Consider the following 23,376-nt stretch of genomic DNA (forward strand, 5'->3'; position numbering starts at 1 on the left):
CATAAAATATAGTCGTGGAAACCTTCTTGTTCGTCAGATGAAAGCAGACTGAGGCCACGAAGTATCTTCTGACTTATTTCCATTTGATTTGGGGATTTCATTTTCTCAGTATCCACTTACTTTAAGATGCTAAGATTGTAATTTCTGTGTATGCCAACATGAAAATAAGTCCAAACTATCATTCTTTTCTCATGCTGTAGCTATGTTTGTATGAATTACAGTCTCTGTGTGCACGCATGTATAATTCCTATTCCTTAGTTTTCATCCTTCAAGCAGTTCATCCCTTCAAAACCAAATGACAAGACCAAAACATATTAAAAAGTTTACTTGGAGAGCCCAGGGTGAGACACAAAACCTATTTTTCTTCTTACAGAGCTTCTATGCAAACACACAGACACTTGTTCTCTGCCTCTGGAATTACAAATATGTTACTCGGAAAGCAGCAATACTCTTTTGGACTTGTTTAACTTCACTTTGTTTACCTGTCTTTGAGAAGCCTCATACACACATTTAAAAACTACAACTTAGAAAGGTTTTTGTGATAGTGCATACAATCATTTGATTTTATTTCCCTTTTCTCTTCACCTTCACTAATAGAAGGAGTTACTGGCATGCTTCAAAAAGCTTACATTTGAATACTGTCTAAATTAGTGAAGACCCTTGACCAGCTTAATCTTTGCTTGCAAATGACAACGCAGTGAAACCAGAGGAAGAAAAAAATTACTTCCTTTCCTGTTGGAAACCTAATAAGTAGTTAGTCTGACCCAGTTTTCAATAAGAGAGATTTTCTGATGACCCGGCAGGAGTGACTATCTCCAGTCAAAGAAAGAGGAGGGTGAATTTAATCTTTCATGCCACTGGAATGGCAGCTGCTCTCAGCTCTGTCTGATTCTGTGAAGGTTGATGAAGATAGAGCTGGCTCTCAATGTAGAAAGAATTTTCCTTTTGAATATTCCAAACGAGAGCTTTGCACATGTGCCTCAAGAACTGATTGTCTAGGCTCCGACAGGAATGCAGCAGGAGAGGAGCGTATTTCATGCTTAAGACCAGAGAAGAGCCACGCAATACTCAGTGGATAAAAGGCTTGCAGTCCCAGCTGGGAAAAAGAGTCCCATTATCTCCCAGCTGCATAGACATTCCATACGGCTTGGTTCTGCCTGGATGCACAGCATGCCTGGCTGAGAGCTTGAAACAGAGTTCTGCAGAAAAATTGTAAAGATCCCGAGACATTTCCCTGGTAAGATCTGTAAGTACAAAATTGTGCTGTCTGCTGCAATGAGAATATTGCTGGGCAAGCTGCAGCTTTTCTTCCTTTCGGTGTCTTTGTATTAGCATAACAGGTAAAAGCTGGGGTTGGGGGAGAAGTCACTGCTTTATTGATGCTGTGTTTCTATGATGCTGATGTTTGAAATGCATTTATTCCTTGTGTGGGAAAAATGTATTGAATCTGTATTCCGGGAGGTTAGAATCAAACCAGGGAAAGAAAGACTACAGGTATATTTTTCACTGTTTCACTAGTCTTTCCTGCAGTAAAACTAATGGGCAAGACGGGATGACAGTGCTAATTCTGGGACTTTCAGATGGCTACACGCCCTTTCTGTAACGGCAGATGGGAAAATGTGATCGCTAAACGTTTTTGTCCTTTTTTTTTTTTTTTTTTAATCAAAGGGATGAGGGGTGGGGTTTGCAGTTTTCACCGGATGATTTAAAATAATGGTTCTAAAGTTTCCTAGGGGAGGATTTGGTAAAGGGAGCAAAGCAAGACTGGAGGTCATAGGAGCTCACCAAATTTTGTCTGGCATTTTGCTTTATACCCAGCTTCGAGATAATAGCCTGTGGAGTTTCCTTTGCCATTTACACCAGTTAAGCTCGTCAGTATTAAGGTTCTTATAATACTTTATGAAAACTTTCAGAAGTTGATGACTTGGGAACAAAACTTTTAAGAGTTCTGAGATTAGACACGTATAACCCATTATGTTAATGGGATACTATAACATTGGGGTTTGGGGGGAAAATTGGAATTCATAGTTTTTGCTTCTCCAAATGAAAACTACTTATGTTTAAATAATCAGCATCCTGACTATGTCCTCTGAGAAACATTCACAGAATGACTAAATAGAAGTTATACTGAGAAAAAACAGACAAAACAGTAGAATCACACAGAATCAATTTGGAAAATGAGATATTCATAATTTTATCTACAGTGGTAATGTTTTCTGAAGATGTCTGTAAAAGAAGGAGCATATGCTGAATATTGAATTGCTTGTTTTGAGCAATTTTCATTTATCACATGGGTTTATCATCTTTTTATTTCTGTTGTTGAAGGTTTCACCAATTTATGTGCATTGTATTTTATAAGGAAAGAAGATGTTTAAGCAGACTCTTTTCCCTCCTCCTTCACACACATGTGTAAACATACGCGTGTTCACAAAACAAACATAAACATACAAAAATACTAACACAATTTGTGTAAAAAAACAGAAATACAGAAGCATTTCATCTTTGATGTTTCAGTGGAGTTTCTTTTTCTTTTTCTTTTTCTTTCTTTTTTTTTTTGTAGCAATAACCATGGCTGTGCAGTCCAAATATTTCAAACATATAAATGTGGAAATTTTTATATAAAGGTTTATATGAGGTTATACAAATGCATAACTTATCACATCTTAGAAAAAAGTCAATCATTTATAAATGACTTCATTGTATTACTTCCTTTGAATATTTGTAGTGAAGGACCAGAATATTCTTTTAGAATTTTTATGTAACTTTCCTTAATGAAAACAAATTCACTTGTTTATTTAGAAAAGGATTACATATTTTCTCTGAGTTTAGACCCCCCCCAAAAATCAATTATGTTGTGAAAAGAATGTGTGGTATATTAAATTGATTGCATACTTCTGAGTTTTTTTTTTAGTAAGTAAAAATGCTCAGTAGTATAATATTAAATTTGTACCTTTTAAATTCTTTTATGTGAGGAGAAGGAATACAAAATATTTGCTTATTTATTCACTTACCTGTTTATTTTAATAGCATATTAATTGGAATGCAGAAGTATAAGTTCTACCCATTAAAAGTGACTCAAACTATACATAAAAGTTCAAAAAAGAAACCCCATCACCTGTAAATAACAATCACAAAATTTGGCAACTATCATTGGAGACATCCTGATGCCTAACTAAATTCAGATAGAATGAGAGATAAATACTTTTGTAAGAAAGGTTTCTTACTATACACCTTTTTAAAAATAAGTAACAAATATTTAGATAATATAGTCAATAATAGATAGTCTTCTATAAGAATGAGAGGTTATCCTACGCTTTAAAGAAACCAGAAATATTGGCCAGGCTCTGTGGCTCACACCTGTAATCCCAGCACTTTGGGAGGCCGAGGCAGGTGGATCACGAGGTCAAGAGACTGAGACCATCCTGGCCAAAATGGTGAAACCCTGCTTCTACTAAAAATACAAAAATTAGCTAGGCGTTGTGGCACGTGCCTGCAGTCACAGCTACTCAGGAGGCTGAGGCATGAGAATCGCTTAAACCCGGGAGGCAGAGCTTGCAGTGAGCAGAGATGGCGCCACTGCACTCCAAATTGGGTGACAGAGTGAAACTCCGTCTCAAAAAGAAAAAAAAAACAGAAATATTGAGTTTGATTTTAGATTTTAATGAAACTGAAAAAAAGAGAAGTTGAAACAACTTTGAAGAAATTGTTGAATTTCAGGTATAGATTTCTTTCCAAGGGAGATATTATGTCCAGAATAATACCCATATAGCCAAAAATTTTAAACATAGAAATAGTTTGAAGGTTTTTTTTGGATGCACGTTTATGTAGTAAACAAACTTTTATAACCCTTGTTATGATAGTTAAATGCATTTGAAAGGTGCTTTGTTGTCATCAACTCTACCCATACTACCTGAATTTAAACTACATCAGTTTTGCATTATAGAGTATGTACATTCTGGCTGAATTCCCACGATCTTAGACTAAACTTATTTCAAAATTGAAAGAAATTATTCTTTACCAACAGGCTTTTACTACCCAATTCACCATTCCTGCGTTCTTTACTTTTAATTATTTTTTGGGTTGTTAGATTTCACTAAGTAGTACCTGTTCACCAAAGAAATAGTCACAGGTGCTACATTTTCTGTGAGTTTGCATACTTGAACATGTATTTCTTTTGCCTTAGACATGCAAGATACATTATCTTTCTTGGATTAAGCTTAATTTTTTATTTTGGAAATGTGTAAATGTTTAAGCATATTTGGAGACCCTTTCCGTATTGTGTTTTGCAACATTTTTAGGTATGTCTGCAGTTTCCGTCATTGTACGTGACTTGCTTTTTTTCTGATAAATGCCTACGTGATTCTTTTGTTGTGTGTGTGTACAGAATATTCCTGGATTTGTTCCATTTTCATTAACATTTTTTGAGGTTTGCCCCATTGATTTAAGTTTCTTTTATTTCAGAATTTGTTGTTGTACTATTTCTTTTTTGTCCCTTAACCGAGCGTGGCCAAATTGCTTCTTTCTTTTCTTCAGGATCACCAATTGTGTACATGTTGTATCTCATTTGTCTGCTTTCCACATCTTTCATATCCAAATTTCTTTTCAATTTTAATTGACAGATTGGTTATCTTCTTTACTTGAGAACCACTTATTCTCTTGTTTGCCACTTGAATGAATAGTATAGCTTATAGTAAACCTATTAAGGCACAACCTTCTGTATTGTGATCTTGTAAATACATGTTTCCGTCTCTCAACACTTTAGCAATTTCCTCAGCTGGCAGGTTTTTGGGCAATCTGCATCCTCTGAAAGTAAGAGAAAAAGAAAGTACTTACCAGTTTTCTCTGATGTCCCCCAAAAGTCCATGATTTTTAGCATTTGGCAACAATGGAAATGGGCTTCAAGTTGTGTTTTGGGGTTGTGTCCACTAACATTTTCATTGAAGACAGAGGGTTTTTTGCTTTGTTTTTTATCCCCACCACTATCACTGCTACCTTTTGTATTTCTCCTTATTTTTTCTCTGGGACAACAGAGGAAATTAAAAAATCTCTTTATTTAAGGAGTTTTAAGTAGCAGTCTTTCAGTTTGGAAGAATTCTTTGAATGAAAATTTTATTAGAATGTTGTTATTGTCAGTATTCATATTGAAAAGAGCTATTCTAGTTAAAACTGAGCTAATCTGCATGGTGTGTTGTAGTATTAAACATTTATTATGGTAAAGACATAACACAGGACATAGTAGAGGAAAAAACAGAGTCACTGGGCATGCCTTCTGATAATGTCTCCTGTTAGTCTATATTGATGAAGTCTGTGGCCTACTTAACTTATTGCAATGAGTCCTAAGGTAATTTACAGAAACTTTACATCATAGTAACATGAATCAAAATCTGTAGACTCAAATTCTTTTTGAAAGTACACTGAGTATAAAACTTACATGTATTAGATTTACAATTAAATGAATAAATGAATGAATAAATAAACGATTTTCCTTAGATCTCAAATCCTTAAAAGAGGCAATAAAAGAACATGATGTGTCCTATGAAGTGTTCTGAAAAACTAATGATCTTACTAAAAAACAAATCGCATTTTCTCAATGTCAATAAAACGATAGTGAGAGCAAGATTCAGGAGGCAAGCTCTTGAGCTGAAGCACCACCCATTGTAGCTTTCCTTCCCTATATCTACCACAGAATATAGCTCTGTGGTCTCAGGCAAGTTTCTTAGCCTCTTTATACCTCAGTTTCCCCATTCATAGTGGAGATAATATTAATATTGACTTTGCAGTATTATCAAGATAATTCAGCAGGTAAATATGTAAACAACCTTGGAAGAAAGCCTGACAATTAATAAGCACTCTATGTGTTAGTTGTTTAGTTATTGTTATAGTATTATTACTATTATAATATTTATATATGAGCCTTGGGATCAGTTGGGTAAAAATAATATAAAACAAGGAAAAGAATAAAATTACAATTGTCATCTAATCAATTGTATTGGGTATTTAGTAGAGAATTAAATTTGGAGTGTAAATCATAAGTGGATATTAAAATAGAGCTCAGGGAAAATGGTAAGAAGATCTAGAGACGCTGGTCCCTGGATCCAACTAGATTAAAAATAGAAACGGTATTTCTGTATACACCGAGCAATTGGACCTGATCAAGAAAAAGGGTATATTTAATTTTCTGATTATAAAAGCAATGAACAGAAAAGCATGAGAACAAATAAGCCAGAATTTCTTTCTTCAAAGAAAAACATCACAAATACTTGTATATTTCTTTCCTGTTGTTTTATGTTGTTGTTGTTGTTGTTCTTTTTTATGATGATGCCCTAATAAAGTAATGCATGCACCTGGAAACAACAACAATAAAATTTGAAATTACAGAGAAGACAGTAAAATAAAAAATAAAAGACCTTTCCACCGTTTCCTGTCTCATTTCACAGAAATGTTTTCTATAGTTGATTTTATTGTAACTTTTTTCCTTCTGGCCATCATTATGCATTTGAATAATATATTTGACTTCTATTGCAGAATCTATAAACTCAACATCTTGTCTGCTGACTCCATTTTTTAAAAGATGGGCAGTTTTTCCTATTTTCACACTTTCACAAGACAATTTTAGGTGTTACATAAGTCTTTGAATTCTTTTGGCAGTAATGCACATATATATGTATATTTTTTGGTAAAGTGGGAAATTTTAAATATTGAAGGAAGGATTAAATTTAATAATTACCAATTCCCATCCCTCAGAATTACCAAATGCTAAATTTTATTGGAGATTGAACATTTTCAGTATTCACAAAATGAAAATATTAATGTAATATATAATAAGGGCCTACATTGTAACTCTACCTACTCCATTCCTCACTCTACATTACCATGAATTGTATATTTATATATAATTTTTATATATGTAAGCATATATAAAATATTGTTTTAAAACATTATGGAAATGGTATCATACTGAAAACAAACTTATTTAACTGATGTAACTCATTCCATATTAGACTATTTAGACTCATTCTTATAAATAAATACAGTTCTAGTATATATTTCACCTTATGTATTTTGTACTCTTATTATTCATTCTCTTATTGAGGGATATTTAATTTACTGAAAATATTCACTATCGCAGTGTTCTATTATCACATGCATAGAAAACTTATACACATTAAGTGAGATTTTCATTAAGAATATCAAGTCTGTGCTGCCTGTCAACAATTTCATGTTTGTTATTTCTGATCTCAGAATTCCTATCTTTCAACAAATGTACTTAATTCATCTGCACCTATTATGACGTTGATCAAGTTAGACTTATTTCTTATTTTATATTCAAGAAAAGTGTTTTTCAATAATCAGTGTTTCATTGGTTTGAGCAAATATTCTTTATTCATTTTTTTCATCTTTTACTAGTTAAAAATGGTATACTCCCATTATCATATTTTAGTAAATAACTATTTTAACATAAAATATACTTTTATATTTTCAAATAAAGACTGAAGAGAGTATATCTTCACAAACAGGACAATGACTTGTTGAAATTTACTCCGAGATATTTCTCCCAGTGCTCATATTTGCACTATTTATTTTTAAACTGCCCCCAATATTTTTGTCAAGGATTTTTTAGACTTATGACGTGATTTCCTGAGTTCTTTATTTACCATATTCTTGCTATTTATGTGCATCTCCTAGATTCTTTTCTTGTACTCTGAAGACCATTTTAAGGTCATTCAAAAATTGTTTTAAACTCCCTTAAAAATTGTTTGTTGAAAATAGCTTACGTTAGTCACATTCTAAAATAATACTGTAGTTTGTCAGAGCACTCTATGTGGATGATACTTTTCTCTCAACAATTTTTGCATATTCTGTTCCATCATCTTCTGGAATATAATTGTGCTCATGAGGGGACTGTTTATGATCTAATTATCACACTTTTGAAGATATATTCATCTTTTCACTCAGACAGATTTTAAGAATTTCTCTTTGTCATTGATTTCTTCAAGTGCACTACAATATGAGTAGTTGTGGAGTTGTTTCAAATGTATCTCAGTGAGGCCTCTGCAAGCTCCTAAATCTTTCTTTGATTCTGAAAAATTCTCAGCTATTATATATTTCAATCTTGCATCTTTTAAATCCCTTTATTTTCTCCTTCAGGAATGCTAATTCATTATTTCTAGGCTTCTGTCTTTGATTTCTTTTCATTTCATTAGTTTTCTGGTGTTGCAGTCAGTGTAATTTCTACCGATCTGTATTTTATACTTTTATTTTAACAAAATAGTTTTACTTTCCATAATTTATATTGTTCTTTTAAAAATTATCCTGCTATTCTGCTTATTCTTAATAGTTTCTCTCCCATTCTTAAGCTGTTGAAAAAATTTCAGTAAGTTTATTTTAAAGTTAGATTGTGATTGTTTTACTATTTTAATTTTTAGAGACAAATTTCCTTATTACTTATGTCTGCTGGATTTCCCTCATGGTGGTTCATTCTTCCTGGTGCTCATAACTTTTTTATGACAAATTTACTTTCAACAGATGTTGTTTTCTATGGGAGACCAACATTATTTGAGCTGTGTATGCTTTTGCCTAGCATTGCATTGCTATTGCTTCTACAGTGGCTCTACAAGTATCTCTGGTTCTGGACTATTTTATATGTGAATTTTTTGGCTTCAAATTATCTTACCAAACAGACAGAATGAATTTGGGCCCTACAACTAAGCTTAGTACACGTTCAGGGTTCTGACTGTCTTTTGGGAATTATTTTTTCTACCCGATCACCAGGTTTCTATAAGGTCAGCTATGTCATGCAAAGGCCCCTGTTTTGGGAGATTATTCCAACTTTATAATCTCCTTGCCAATCTGAGTTTCTCTCCATTTGGTGCCTCTGAGGTCTTACCTCTTTAACATTTAACCTCGGTTATGTGTACTTCTTAAAGAGTTTTTATACTTATATAGCATTTGTATGTGTCTATAGTGGAAAAGAAATCCTTCTGCATCACGTTGCATGGTGCCATGTACTTCCCTATACTTCCATGTTGACTGGACTTGTTCCCATCTGCTTTCCATCATTTAGAAAGTCATCACACTTTCTTACTTGCTGGTATTTTATTTTTATCTGGTACTCTCATGGTTTCATGGAGTTATTTTGTTATAGGCAATGGAACGTTTGCTAATTTTTTCTCTGGAAACATTGTCAAGTCTCAGGTATATAATCTAATAAGAAAGGGTTAATGCCAATTGTATATGTCTTTCCATTGGCTCCACAAAGGTTACTGCAACAAATTAAAGTGCTTGGTTTAGTCCAGTGAGAGAATATGTTAGGGAGTTCTAGAATTTAGTTAGAAAAGCAAGCCAGTGGATGTTATTAGTTTATATATTCTTTGGGAGTGGCAGCTCTATTAATTCCTTAAGTTTAATGGTGTGCAAATTCTTAAAATGTAGAAGCAATTATTCAAAAACTTTGTTAGCACAGCAATTCCTAGTGACACAGTACAAGCTGAATGTTAAACGGACCATTTTTTAAAGATGATTTCTGCTGAATAAAAGTGAGAATATTAGATGGATCCTTTTAAAAATCCTTTTTAAAAGTCTTCTTTTAAGGCAGGAAGGAAAGACTCAAACAAGATATTTGGTGAAGTTTCTAGTAATTTATCACTCATGTGTGTAAGAGGCCAACATGAATGAGCTCTCAAAAGAATGTAGACATTTTATTTTCAATGACTTGCTTGTATATTGTTTCAAAGTTTAATTTATTTGGTTTCCCACATTTGTATGTCTAATGTGGTTGTGTAAGGAACTCTGTATGGAGACTGCTGAGCTATCTTTCTAAACAGCAGGAGTGCGATATACTTGCTGGAATAGAGTTTTTAGTGAAGGAACATGATTTTCCTTTCTGGCATCTAACAGGGTCTCCCAATCACTAAAGCATAATAAATGAAAGAGAAGGTCGGAAATCAGGTGTGCTGCTAATTTTCTATCAGCAGAGTTAAGAATAAATTAAAGAATAGTCCTGCCGGGCGTGGTGGCTCACGCCTGTAATCCCAGCAATTTGGGAGGCCGAGGCGGGCGGATCACGAGGTCAGAAGACCGAGACCATCCTGGCTAACACGGTGAAACACCGTCTCTACTAAAAAATACCAAAAAATTAGCCTGGCGTGGTGGCTGGCGCCTGTAGTCCCAGCTACTCGGGAGACTGAGGCAGGAGAATGGCGTGAACCCGGGAGGCGGAGCTTGCAGTGAGCCAAGATCGCGCCACTGCACTCCAGCTTGGGAGACAGAGCGAGATTACAAAAACAAAACAAAACAAAACAAAACAAATGTCCGTTAAGTTGTGTTGACATGAAGAAGTTTCTGTTATTCCAGACTTGATAGAACGCGCTTTCTAAAAGTGGAACATGAAGGTGTTTTCCAGGCATTTAATGTTGTTAGTCAATTCCTAAACATGCTCAGTTGTGAATCTGTGTTGCTGACAGGTAGAATTTTGACAGTCCTATATATAAATTTACCACAAAAGTATATGTTGAAAATAGTTCTATCAGAATTAGCCGGTGGTTATAAAACATATTTTTTTCAGAGGTGCCGATTTTACTTTTTTGTTGTTACTTTGTGCAGACTGTGCCTATGCGGTTTGTAGACAAGAGAAGGAAGCTTTCTATCTGCTTTCTTTAGGGCACTTAGGTGGCAAAAGCATTATTTTTACTGATGTCACTCTTATTCTGTCTTTTGTCATGCAGATGTACAGAGTGATTATGCAATAAACAGCAACAACTTTCTCATAGAAAAAGACAGACTGGAGTTTAAAGAAAAATAACCTATTCATTATATGTAGTTCAACATAGGAAGCCAAATAGCAGTTTTTAAGAAATTACACACACGATGCAATGCCTAATGCTTTTACCATTAAGGGCTCCTTTTACTTATGAGGAAAAGTCATTTTTCCAAAGAAACATGGAACAAAATCTTGAAGTTTTAAGATTCACATATATCTTTAGAAATCCAAAAATAATGTTATTCTTTGAGTATTAACCCCTGGTTATTATTTTCTTTCATGATTTTTTTCTACATGAAAATACCTTCAATTCATACAAAAATTCTAGTTAATTCTGATCAATAATTTAACACACTAAATTATCAATATTAATAATATTTTATTCAACAGTATATACTAGTAAAAATTCCACAAGTATTGGCTGAATACTTACTATATAATAGATGCTATTTCAGGCACTGGTGATGCAACTATGAGCAAGACAGAGAAGAGCTCTGTTCCTGTAAAATTCACATTCTGATATATATTCTTGAATTCAATTAAATATACATGTCTACCAAGTGGAAGGGGGAGCTAACATTGTTAATTTCAGGTCTTACCTGAGAAATGAGCATGAGAAGCCTTTAAATTATTTCATTCCAAGATGACTATTTTAGTAAACTTGCATAATGAGATGCACCAAAAAGACTAAATAAAAAGAAACATATATTTACTAAGAATAATAATTATTCCTCTATTTTTATAGATAGTGATATATTCTGGGTTTTTCAGAGAATTAACAAAAATAGGATCTCATATTATATACATGTTTATGGAATTTCCTAATCATATACTCAACTCTTTACCTGAAAGTTATTCATTTTCAACAAGTGAATAGTACCTGTGAATTTACTAAGATGGTAAAATTTGTTCAAAATTTGCAAACTACACTAAATTATGTAATAACCATGGTAAATTACTATGTGTATGACAAGTGAAGGAAATTAATAACCAACAGAATATTGTTTAATACATTTTTCCAATTATGAAATCATATATGTTTATTACACAAAATTTGGAGAAGACAAAATATGCATAGGTTGTTATTCTATTACTCTGTATATGGCATCATTTCAGTAATCGTGTGTATGTGTGCATTTAAAATACAAAATTGAGATGAATGTATACATTCTGCTTTATAGCTTGTTTTTATTAATTAACATCTTATAAACATTCTCAAGTATCATTAAATATTCTCCTAATGCTGAAGGATTTTTCACCAGATGGGTTTTCCCTGTTTACTCAAACCAATAACCTATCGTTGGATATTTATCTTTTACACAATTTATTGAACAATGCTATGATACATATCCTTGTACCTGAATCTTTTAATATGTGTCTGATTATTTCTTAAAAACAAATTCCTAGTAGTACAATTTCCATGTCAAATTGTGAGATTTTAAAAATGTGAGTGTGTATATTACTAAATTGTCCTTTAGGAAGACAACTCCCTCTGTACTTTCAGGCAGGTGAATACTCTTTGTGATCATCCCAGTAAATACTAAATATTATTAATTGTGAATACTCTCCGATTGGATTATAAAGCAAATATGCAGATAACAGTATTTCAGTATTGCTCTCTATTACATTTTTGAAATTACATTTTTGAAATGCCTGAATAAATATTCCATGAGTGTTTGAACCATTTGTATCTGCTCATTTTGCTGAAGTCAGCCCCTGTCTTTTGTTTATTCTTTGATATTTTACATTTTTTCTTATGCTCAGGAAGTTCATCATATATTGATGAGATAACTTGTAATTTTCACTTTTTTCCAAGTTTATAAGACATTTAACTTATATTTTAAGTGTGAAACCTTGGAAAATGTTTTATAAATTATTTGAACCTCGGTTTTCAAATGTACACAGTGCAGCTGGTAACACCTGATCTGGCTTTCACAAACTCAGAAGGGTCAGATGAAAACTGAAATAGTTAATGTTTCTAAATGCATTTTTATAGCTATAAGTGGTATACAGTTATTGTTCTAGTCTTATTAAAGATAAATCAGTGTTTGTCCTAAATTGCAAGTCCAGTCATGAGAAAGTCTACAACTTAAAGTTTTCTAAATATAGGTCCGATGTTACCAACTTTTTAGCTCCGGTACCAACAGCGTCTGGCCTGTGGTGTGTGCTCATTAAGTGCCTGCTTAATGAATGTAGACTCTAAGTATACTAGAGAAACATAAATTCAAATACATCTGTGCTCATTCCAAGTATGCTATTACAGTGTCATCTAAATCTAATGGTGAACAAAATAGCACATATTAAAATGATAATTAATGTTAAACTTCAATTTATGTCTCCGCGCTTGGCAACCATGGTAATCCACTCCATGATGAAGCAGTCAGGAAATTTAAGTAGTTATTTATTTCATCACTACAAATTGTATTTGAGACCTGTGTTTTGGAGGTAATCTATATTGTGGGCTTTTCAGGAATTTGGTATATTAGGGAAATTCAGGACTGCATATGGGGAACAAGGAATGGGTTTTAGGATAAAAAGAAATTGTAATCATCCCTGAATTAAGAAATAATTTATACATTACAGAGAGGTAAAGTATACACAAGGTGTGTGATATTTTCTTCTTCAAAAACCCTCCCAAAATGTGAGATATATAACTTGCTTTTCCAGATGCTCAGAACAAGAAAGAACTTCCTTTTGTTTTAACTTGCATTTAAGTTACCATAACACATGATTTTAGTATTTGATGTTATTTGACTTTGGCAGAACATAATTAAATAAGGTGTTTGACTTTGCCAAAGAGAGTTTTAGAAAGAAATTTGTGTTTGATTTAGATCTGAGGCCAGGTGTTCAAGACCAGCCTGGGCAACAAAGTGAAACTCACACTTGTAAAATACACACACACACACACACACACACAATATCTCTCTCTCTCTCTCTCAAACTTTGGCATTTTGGTAATAAATATTAAAGCCGTGAAACAAACATGTTTTACTTATAGCTTAGAATGACCACACTTATTAAAAAAGTTAATACACATTATGCTGCAATAACAAACCACACCCCAAATCTTAGGAGTCTGAAACAAAGATTTCTTTGTGTACAACTGTGAGGCAACTGTCCTTTATGAGAACGGCGGTGTTATAATACCATATGAATACATGTTTCCACAGTTTCAGTAAAGAGGTAGTTCTAGAGACTTTCAGTGGCAACTAAACACTTTCACCCAGAAGTGATACGTCTCACTTGAATTCACATTTCATTGGTTGAAGCAAAACACTCAAGAGAGTGAGTGAAGAAGTGAAATTCCTTATATGCCTAGAAAGAGGGGAATGAGACATACTGGTGAATAACAACAGCGTCTATGACTGAGTTTGCTAACAAGAAGTTGTTTACCTGGCCCTTATCCTCACTAACAAATCAACTTCAGTTGTGTGAAGCAATCTCACTCAATAACACAGGTAGCATTTTAGTTTAGTTTTGTTTTGTTCTGTTTTATTGAGAGATATATTTTCAACTCTTTGTACATATTGAGCAGTAAATCAACTTTTTTTCTACTAAAAAGTTACTCAGTGGCCACCTCATCCATTACATTTTTCCTCACTGAATGATTGATGAATTCAGTAACTATCTGGATCTATCCACCACGTTTAAAACTCTGGAGTATCATGGCTTAGAGATACACGCTGTCCTCACAAATCTTAGGGCATTTTGAGGAAATGTACTTGAATTAAATTGCTACGTAAAATATCATCTAAGTGCCCACAAAGAACAGGTACTTAAGAGCATGCAATGACCAAGTGACGAAAGTCAGTGAAAGCTTCCATAGGGAATTGATGAGTAGGCACAGGCTAGTTCCATGTAAGGAGAAAGTGTTCTCATGGAAAGAAGAGTGGATGAGGGGAGGGGATATGGCAGGAGTGAGGTACTGAAAAAGCCAAGGTTGAAGTCCCGGGGGATCAGAGATCCAGGTGACAGAAGAGGTTAAAGAAGTATGAGAAGCTGACCAAGAGGTTTCTGCAGCCCATGCTAAGCCTTTGAATTTTATTCTTAACAAAATAGAGGAGCTACTGGTGATTTTTGAGAATGAAGTAATACAGTCAGACCTAGGCATTGAAATAATCAGCCTGTCTAGTATGTGGCGAACATCATTTTTTCTTATTCAGGTATGTGGCATCGGGCAGACAGGGAACCCAGGAAGGAAATGAATAGGCAAGGAGAAAATATGCATCAATCTAAACTATCTTCTCTTTTGATGACAAGACAAAACTTGCTCCGAATTTCACAAACTCTGAATTTTTGTGCTTTTTTTTCACATAAGCTGTTTTTCATAATATTCAATTGACACAATTGGAAATAAGTGAAACAATGTTTTGTTAATTTTTAAAGTAAAAATGCAAAGTAAAAAGATTAGAAAATATATAAAATAATAACAGAAAAATGAAATCATATATAATACATGCTCCCAAAAATTACTCCTGAGTATTTTCCTGAATTTTATGTTTTCAGGAAAACAAAAGTTCTAATGTTTTTATTCTGAGGAAGTGTTTATAAAATATATAGTCTTGTATACTCAGAATGAAGTATATAATATATAGAAATATACAGAACAAAATGTATGCACATTTCATTGTGAGAAAGACTTTATAAAAATATAAGATGAAAATATAAAAATGTATATATAAATACGTAATAATATATTATAAAATAGAATGTAATATTCTCACTGTGGTAGATAATCTCCAAACATGGCCACCAACAATTCCTCCCCTCCTTGTATATACAGGCCATTCCTCCCTTTAAAAAGTAGTATCTATTTCCTTCTCTCTAACTGAGACCTGCCCTCATGATTTTTTTTTGAACAATAGAATTGATGGAAGTAAAGCTGTGCCAATTCTTATCCCTTCAAAGACCAAGAAGCTTCTGCTTTCATGTTCTTGGAGCCCAAACCCTATGCAGGAAGGAAGCCTCTCTGAAAAGAGAGGCTTATAGAATACCTGTAAGATGAAAGACCACATGAAGAGAGAGACCACAAGGACTCTCCAGCCAAGAGTCTTCACCTAGGCATGCAAGAGAGGCTTCCTTGGAGTCTTTGGTCCAGTTGTGAAATGGTGACACTACCTGGATACAAAGAATAGTCCAGCGAACCCACAGAACTTTGAGAAATAATGAATCGTTGTTGTTTTAACCACTAGGTTGTGAAGTGGTTTGTTATGTAGTCTTCAATAAATAAAATAGCCACTTTTTCAGTTTTTATAAGGAAAATAAAATGCTATGCAGTGTCTTTGAGTTTTCTGCTTTGCTCCTTGCAGACCCTTAATTTACTCATCCTATTAAAAATATATCCAGACATGTCTCTGAAAGTTGTGTGTTGGTTAATTTTGAATTTAAAAGTCTTTAAAATTATAAACTCTGCAATCAGACCAGGCGAATGAAAAAAATATAGATGGGAAATTCCTGTTAAATTTGTTTTCACTTTGATGTGTATGATATGTGCAGAATTAGTTGGAATTACTTGAATTTTGAACAAAAACCAATATATAAGAAATACGTGCTGATTTTGGCCTTCACGGATAAAAATATGAAGAGCAAGGCAGATTCACAGATATCCATATGCTTAGAGTCAAGAATGTAGCTGACTTCCTTTTATTCTTAAAAACCTTTATAAACTTCTTAAGTGATTTATGGTACACTGTGGACTCGAGTGTTACTTTTATATCAGGTTATAAATAATGTTGGCTAGAAGTCTATCCAATGAACTTTCCCTTTTACTTCACATATTCTCTGGGCTCATGGTTAGCCAGAACAATTTAGAGGCCAAACACGTAATCAAAATTACCACATGCCTTTTTATTGCATGGTGGGATTATTTTGTTTTGCTGACATATAACATTTTGGTCAATAATAATAATAACAATAAAACAGCATTGAGTTACTCAAATATTAGTTGGAGCTCTTCAGAGAAGTAGAACCAATAGTGCCACATATCTATCTATCTATCTATGTATCTATCTCTCTCTGTCTCTTTAGATAGATAGATAGATAGATAGATAGATAGATAGATAGATAGATACATAGATAGATAGATACATAGATAGATAGATAGATACGAATTTTCCCTTTCTCCATTTTTTGTTTTATTAAGGATCTCAATGGATTACATGATACCTACATTGGAAATGGCAACCTACTCTACTGAGTCCTCTGATTCAAATGCTAATTTTATCTGGAAACACCCTCACAGACACGTCCAAAATAATATTTAATGTGTGCACCTCATAGACTGGTGAAGTTGACAGATAAATGTAATTATCATAATGATACTAGTAAGAGAAATTCAGTTGACCTGGCTGATAGATAGGTATTTTTCACACAAAAGCCAGAAAATGGTCATAAAATATGTCATATGGTTTAAATTATAATTGTTGAGTACACATTTCAAAATGTCATTGTTCATTTGAAGACTAAATTTTAAATTGGTTCTACTTTATAGATAATTATGACATGACTGAATATTTATTCATGGCAAACCCAGGAGCATTCATTTGCAATTGCCATTCATGTAGATGTCAAAGATGCCACTTTTTATTGCACATATTGTGAGAGGGTAAAACAAATAACCTTTCCTCCTTAAAATTGGATTGCTCATTAAATGTGTCATTAATCATATTTTAAACTCCAAAAGAGCAAAGTAAAATGGCTCTGAGTTTTAAATTTTCCAGGGTGACAAAAGCTGAACAGTTTATCAATGTTTGACCACGCTCCAGGTGTGGTGGCTAATTTCTGAAGATGATGTTCCTCTCTGTTCGATTGCCTTTCAGCTCTCATGGTAGGTGCTAATGTGTGTAATTAGCATGATTTCAGAGTTGTGACCTGAACGACAGACCAATATCTACAAGGGCTGTGGTCCAACCAAGTTAGAATAATACCAAATTTATATGCAATGAATTGAGCTGGTGAAGAGGTTACTGAAAGAAGTTAGGTCTAGATTGGGGTTTCAAAATAAATCACCTGAAATTATTTAAGAGTATAACTCAAACCCCCCAAAAGTCACCTCCATCTGAAAGGTTTAGATTTGGAATCTCCAGTTGTTATGATAAATACAATTATAATTAAGGCTCAGGGTGTTAATGTCAGTGTTATGCAGAAAATTACCCTAGATATAGATAGCTCCCAGCATCTACATCCTGTTTTCAAATTTATTTCTAATAAAAAGAATTTAACCCATTTGAGGTGAAAAAATTCCTTAGAGAATAAATGTTTTTTAACCTTGGGTAGTAATAGAATAAAATATAGAGATAATGACATATATCAAACCCATGGTATTACAGGTTGTGTATCTCTTATCCAAAATGCTTGAGACCAAAAATGTTTTAGAGTTTGAAATTGTCTGGATTTTGGAATATTTGCATATACATAATGAGATATCCTGGGGAATGGGACCCAAGTCTAAAAACAAAATTCATTTGTATTTTATATAACTCTTATACATATAACCTGAACGCAATTTTATACAGTATTTTTAGTAATTTTGAGCAGGAAACAAAGTTTTGACTACATTTTGGCTGTGATATGTCACATGAGGTCAGGTGTGGAATTTTTCAGTTTGGAGTCCTGTTGGTGCTCAAAAAATTGTAGATCTTGAAGTGTTTCAGATACTAGATATTGAGCTCGTGAGTGTTCAAACTGTAATATCGTTAAACTATTTAGAATTAAGTTTGTATTAATTAGAGTCGTTTCTACATCTTTGGTGTAAAAAGTACTTGTTATATTTAAGACTCTGAGGAGTCTTTGCCAGATTTGATTTCTGTTTGCACTTTTAATTTTGTAATTAAATAGCTGATTTTGGACTTACCCATTTAAGTTGAAAAGTACTGTATATAAAAATTAACTAACTTTTTAGAAAAAGTTTTGAAATATTTAAAAGAAGTTAAGATTTACTATTTTATAAGGTTAAATACAAGAATTAAATGCTTAGGTTTTTCTTGTTAAGGACCTACTGTTAATTTGTCAGATTGTTTAGAGACTTTAAGAGAACATAATAATTCAATTTTAGAATTACCATTTAAAATATTTAAATAAATTGTAATAAAGTAAGTCAAAAGTCCTGATTGTTTATGTATGTTTAGTCTGTTCAACATGAAATAATTGAATTTTAACTGTGGCAAAAGAGAAGAAGGTTTTTCTTGTTTTAATAAGACTATAAAAAGAATAACAGACATACAAATTAAGCTGGAAATTTTAAGGGGGAAACAGCATTTGCATTTGAAATTGTAATAAATTTGATATTATGATCCCCAAGGAGCATTGAGGTTCTAAGGGGATTCAAGTGACTTGCCTGAGACTACAGAGAAGCAATTCACATACAGATTTTCATATACGAATCCAGTGGCTGTGGTTTCCACATTCATTCTCAAAAAATCAAGGTACCTTTTTGGAGATGCATGCAAAATTGTAGAGGAAAATAAGGTAATATTTGAAATATAGTTTCTAATATTTTATTGTTAATCTTCTTGTTCACAATTTACCATGGCAAAAAAGAAACACTTTTAAAATGTTAAAATAATATAAATAAGATATTATCTACCGTTGTTTTTCTATTCCCAGTTTAATAAACAAGTTTATCTGTGTGGTAATAATTTTTAACTTTAAACAGAGCCAGTAGCTCTTCTATTACTTTGGAGTTTTTAAAAGATACAGTTATTTTGAGTTTGCATTCACACATATTCTAATTTAGAATACATAAAAATTTACTTTATATTATTTATTTCCTCTTAACATATTTGCAAAGGTTTAGTTATATCTGCAAAAATGATATATTTTTTATTCTTCTATTTTTTACCCAAATTGTTGATGGTCTTCTGAGATCCATCTGAACAGACAAGGAAGAGACACATACTTTTATTTATATACACACTCATAGTTTGTGTGTGTATACAACCTGATTAGCTTCTTGACAAAGAAACTAAAAAGAGATTTAATTTTTAAATGCTTCTCCCCATACTCTATCCTTTTGTTATAATTTTTAAGTCTTTAATTATTTTTATGTATCTCTTCTATATACAGGTCTTTATAGCTGGATCCCCACTGCTGAGTCAGTTTTGAATTACCTATTGATCTTGTCTTAAAATTGTTGTCCAGTTAGTGGAGCATTTATTTATCAGCTTTCCCATTATGCTTGAATATTCTACATGGCCAAATATATATCTGACCAATGTCCTTCTTTAGGAACAGTGCTTTATGTTTTTCACATCACATATTTACATCAGGTGCATTCAAAAGGCAGTGAACCAAGTCCTATAAAAACAGATAGAAGAATTACATTCAGTATTAATGTCAGAAAAAGAGAATTGCTTTTTGATTTAGGATACGTAAATAGTCAATCGTATTAAAAGATTGACTTTAAAACATATCCAACTCTGCTAAACAATGGAAGAATCTATTCTTTTTTGATTGAAGAAACCACATAAAATAGGTATACCATCATGGGGAAAGTAGGGACTTTCTATATTATTGTCAAAAGACAAAACTTGCCTCTTGATTTAGGATTCCATAAACTTTTATGCAGGTGTGCGTGGCTGGAAGACATCAATACCGTGCATTGTTCCTTGACAGTGGGCTAGGCACATATTCTAACCTTTGAATATTTCTAAAATAGTATCTTTCAAATCTGGCAAATTCTGGGAAAAAGAAATTCCTTATATAGTTGAAGCTTGAAGGAAGGTGATGTATGTTGTAATGGGTTTGCTGAGATTTTTACTTAATATTCAGCAGCCCTGAGAAGTTTTCTTATCTTCTACTCTAACTCAGTACTTTGAAAAAAAAAATATGAGGAGCAGGTTTGACAATGTTGTCAGGATTGTGATTGAGATGAAGCTAGAATGATGTGCAATTTAAGTCTTCCCAGGCCCTGATTCAAATCTACATCTGATTTCATGACCTCTGCTGCATTCCTCTGTCATGAGAAGAGCAGGGACTCAGTCCGATGATAGAATCAACCTTACCCTATAGTTAATTAGAAGGGGCAGTAGTAAAGAACTCGAATTTTGGAGTCAGGCGCACCTGGATTTGAATACTGACCAGATGAACCACTTACTACATGATGGGCCAGAGACATACACTTGGATTTCACTGGCCTCATTTTTCCTATGTGTAAAATTGAGAAATAATAGTTGTCCTACCTCATATGACTGTATGGAGGATTAAGTGAGATTATTGAATCTAAAAGTCTTAGCACAATGTCTGACATACAGAAATTAGTAGTGAATTTCAGCTAATGTAGCATTATTAAAATTATTATGAATGAGGAACTATTGTAGATGTTATATGGAAAGTGGTATCACCTGGGGACATACAGTGACTCCCAATGCTATTTAGCTCGTTTCTATTGTATATGCATTACATACAGTCCAAATTAGGAACAATCACAGCAAGAACAACCACCACTTGATATAGTTTCAGGCACTTTCCTTAGTACTTTAGGCTAACGTATTTAATTCTCATAAAAACTCAAAGGATATGTAGTATTATTCCCCATTTTACAGAAAAGTAAAATGAGATTCAGAGATATAAAGTAAAATGCTCAAGTAGAAAAAACAACTGTTAGATTTTAAAGTCAGAATTCAAAACCAGCCAGGCTTTTGCCAAAATTAATGCTTTTTATCACCACATTCTTAATTCCCAAAAAGAGCACCAAGCACCCTAGGATGCAAGAGTGAATTCAGAGAAGGATCATAGGATGTAATTAAATATTCTGGTGAAACAGTGATGCTCAACATCTGTCAACTATGGAGTGTGAGGTAGTTTCATTTCAACACATATCTTATTAAATTTCTTTCAATATCATATATTTGTTAAGGCTGGGTTTCCAGTGGATGTCATGATAAAAAGCAAATACTGTGTGAAATCGGTGTAGAACAGGAAATGAGGCTGGGCAATCTTATTCTAAGTTTTGAAAAGTTGTACTGTGCCCAACGGAAGTATGCTTGTTAAAAGTAGAAGTGGGTACTTAAGAATAAAATAAGAATGCTATTTTTCCTCCAATATATACATATTATATTTTTTAAGCATCCTGTAAGTTGTTTGAATATAATTGCTTTGAACTAAAATACTTAAAAATGGAACTATTTATAGTTATTTTGCCCTGGGGGTGCCATAAAAATGATTGATCCACTAAGGAGATCGTGATACGAATAAGCTGGGGAACCTCTGAACTACATTATTCGGCTTCTCAGGGAAATACGTAGAATGTAAGGATCAGTTCATCAAACCTCATTAACCACCTGTTACTTCTCAAGTACTTAGAGATTCCTTTCTAAAAGAGCTCACAGTATAATAAGAAAGATAGCCACTGTATTAATCAGGGTCCTCCAGAGAGAGAGAATCAGTAAGGTATGTGTATTGATATTATGACAGAAGTTTATGATTATGGAGACTGAAAAGTCCCAGAACAGAGCCCTTGGGATGATGGCAACCTGACTCAGTAGTATTTGAACTGGGTAGCTCAAATGTCCCAAAACCAGGGAAGCCCATGGTTCAACTCTCAGTCCCAAGCCTAAAACCTGAGAACCTGGAGTGCCTCTGGTGTAAGTCCAAAAGCTAGAGTTTCAATGTCAGAGGCAGGAGACTAGGATAACCCAGCTCTGGAGGCAGAGACCATTTCACATTTTCAGTTTTTGTTCCATCCAGGCCCCCAGCCAATAGGATTGTGTCCACCCACTTTGAGGACAGATCTTCCCCTTAGTTCACTCAGACTCACATGCTAATTTTTTCTGGAAACGTCCTTGCAGACATGCCTAAAAATAATGCTTTAGTAGTTCTCCAGGTATCATCTAATCCAATCAGGTGGATCTCTAAAATTAACCATCACAGACACAAAGTCCATACTAAAACACAGAGCGTGAGCCAAATTTCCAAGGGGCCAGACTCCCAGGCAGGTCACATAAATATTCAAAAGGCCATAGCATTAAGAAATGAGAGGAAGTTGTATTAGGTAGAAAAGCAAACATAAGAAATTTTCCAGAAGAGATGAATGAGAGAGATCAAAATGCATGCTATTTATAGAATAATGAGTATGGTAATAATGGAGCACCCAGTAATTACACTAGCACTTATTAAATACTTGTTACATTCCAGGCAATGCATTAGGCACTGGGTTGTGAAGATGAAAGTCAGAGTGACTTTCCTCAGGCTCTGACGTCTCTTGAGGATTCTGATAAGAAATAAGTATATTCAGGCAAATGGGAAGAGATGAGATTGGAAAGCATGACTGGGTTAGAAGTAATATATTGTCTGTAACTTCTAAAGAGGCCAGAGACTTTTAGAATAATTAACACAAGGTCTAATTACTTTGGATTAACTAGTAGCCAAATGCATTCACAAATATTGATATTATTTAAATTAGCTTCATCTTACTAAAAAAGACGCTGTATTTGTGTATCCTTCTGCCAAATAAATGAGAGGCATATGTATGTTTTTCCAGAATCATGACTTATTCAGTTTATGGTCTAATTATTGGTTGAGAAGATAAGTAAATAACAAATTATCATACGAAAAATGTGAGACTGGGAGTAATTAATGCAATAAAATAGGTTGCTCAATATGCGAACAATTTCATTGCA

General features: G+C 33.5%; 1 protein-coding gene across 3 annotated transcripts in view; it reads left to right on the top strand.

Moving 5' to 3' along the window:
* The first annotated feature begins 697 nt into the window (after window positions 1-697).
* The window catches only part of CNTN6 (contactin 6), a 306,520-nt gene continuing 283,841 nt past the window's right edge, over window positions 698-23,376 (top strand). For 2 of the 3 annotated variants that reach the window (XM_011937224.1, XM_011937226.1), the window contains exon 1: window positions 698-1,237. The gene's annotated coding sequence lies outside the window, so the exon portion shown is untranslated. Of the gene's footprint in view, window positions 1,247-23,376 lie in introns of all 3 variants that reach the window. The other variant, XM_011937225.1, reaches the window with a different exon arrangement.

This window comes from Colobus angolensis, unplaced genomic scaffold (genome assembly GCF_000951035.1).
Source record: "Colobus angolensis palliatus isolate OR3802 unplaced genomic scaffold, Cang.pa_1.0 Scaffold160, whole genome shotgun sequence".
Lineage (NCBI taxonomy): Eukaryota > Metazoa > Chordata > Mammalia > Primates > Cercopithecidae > Colobus > Colobus angolensis.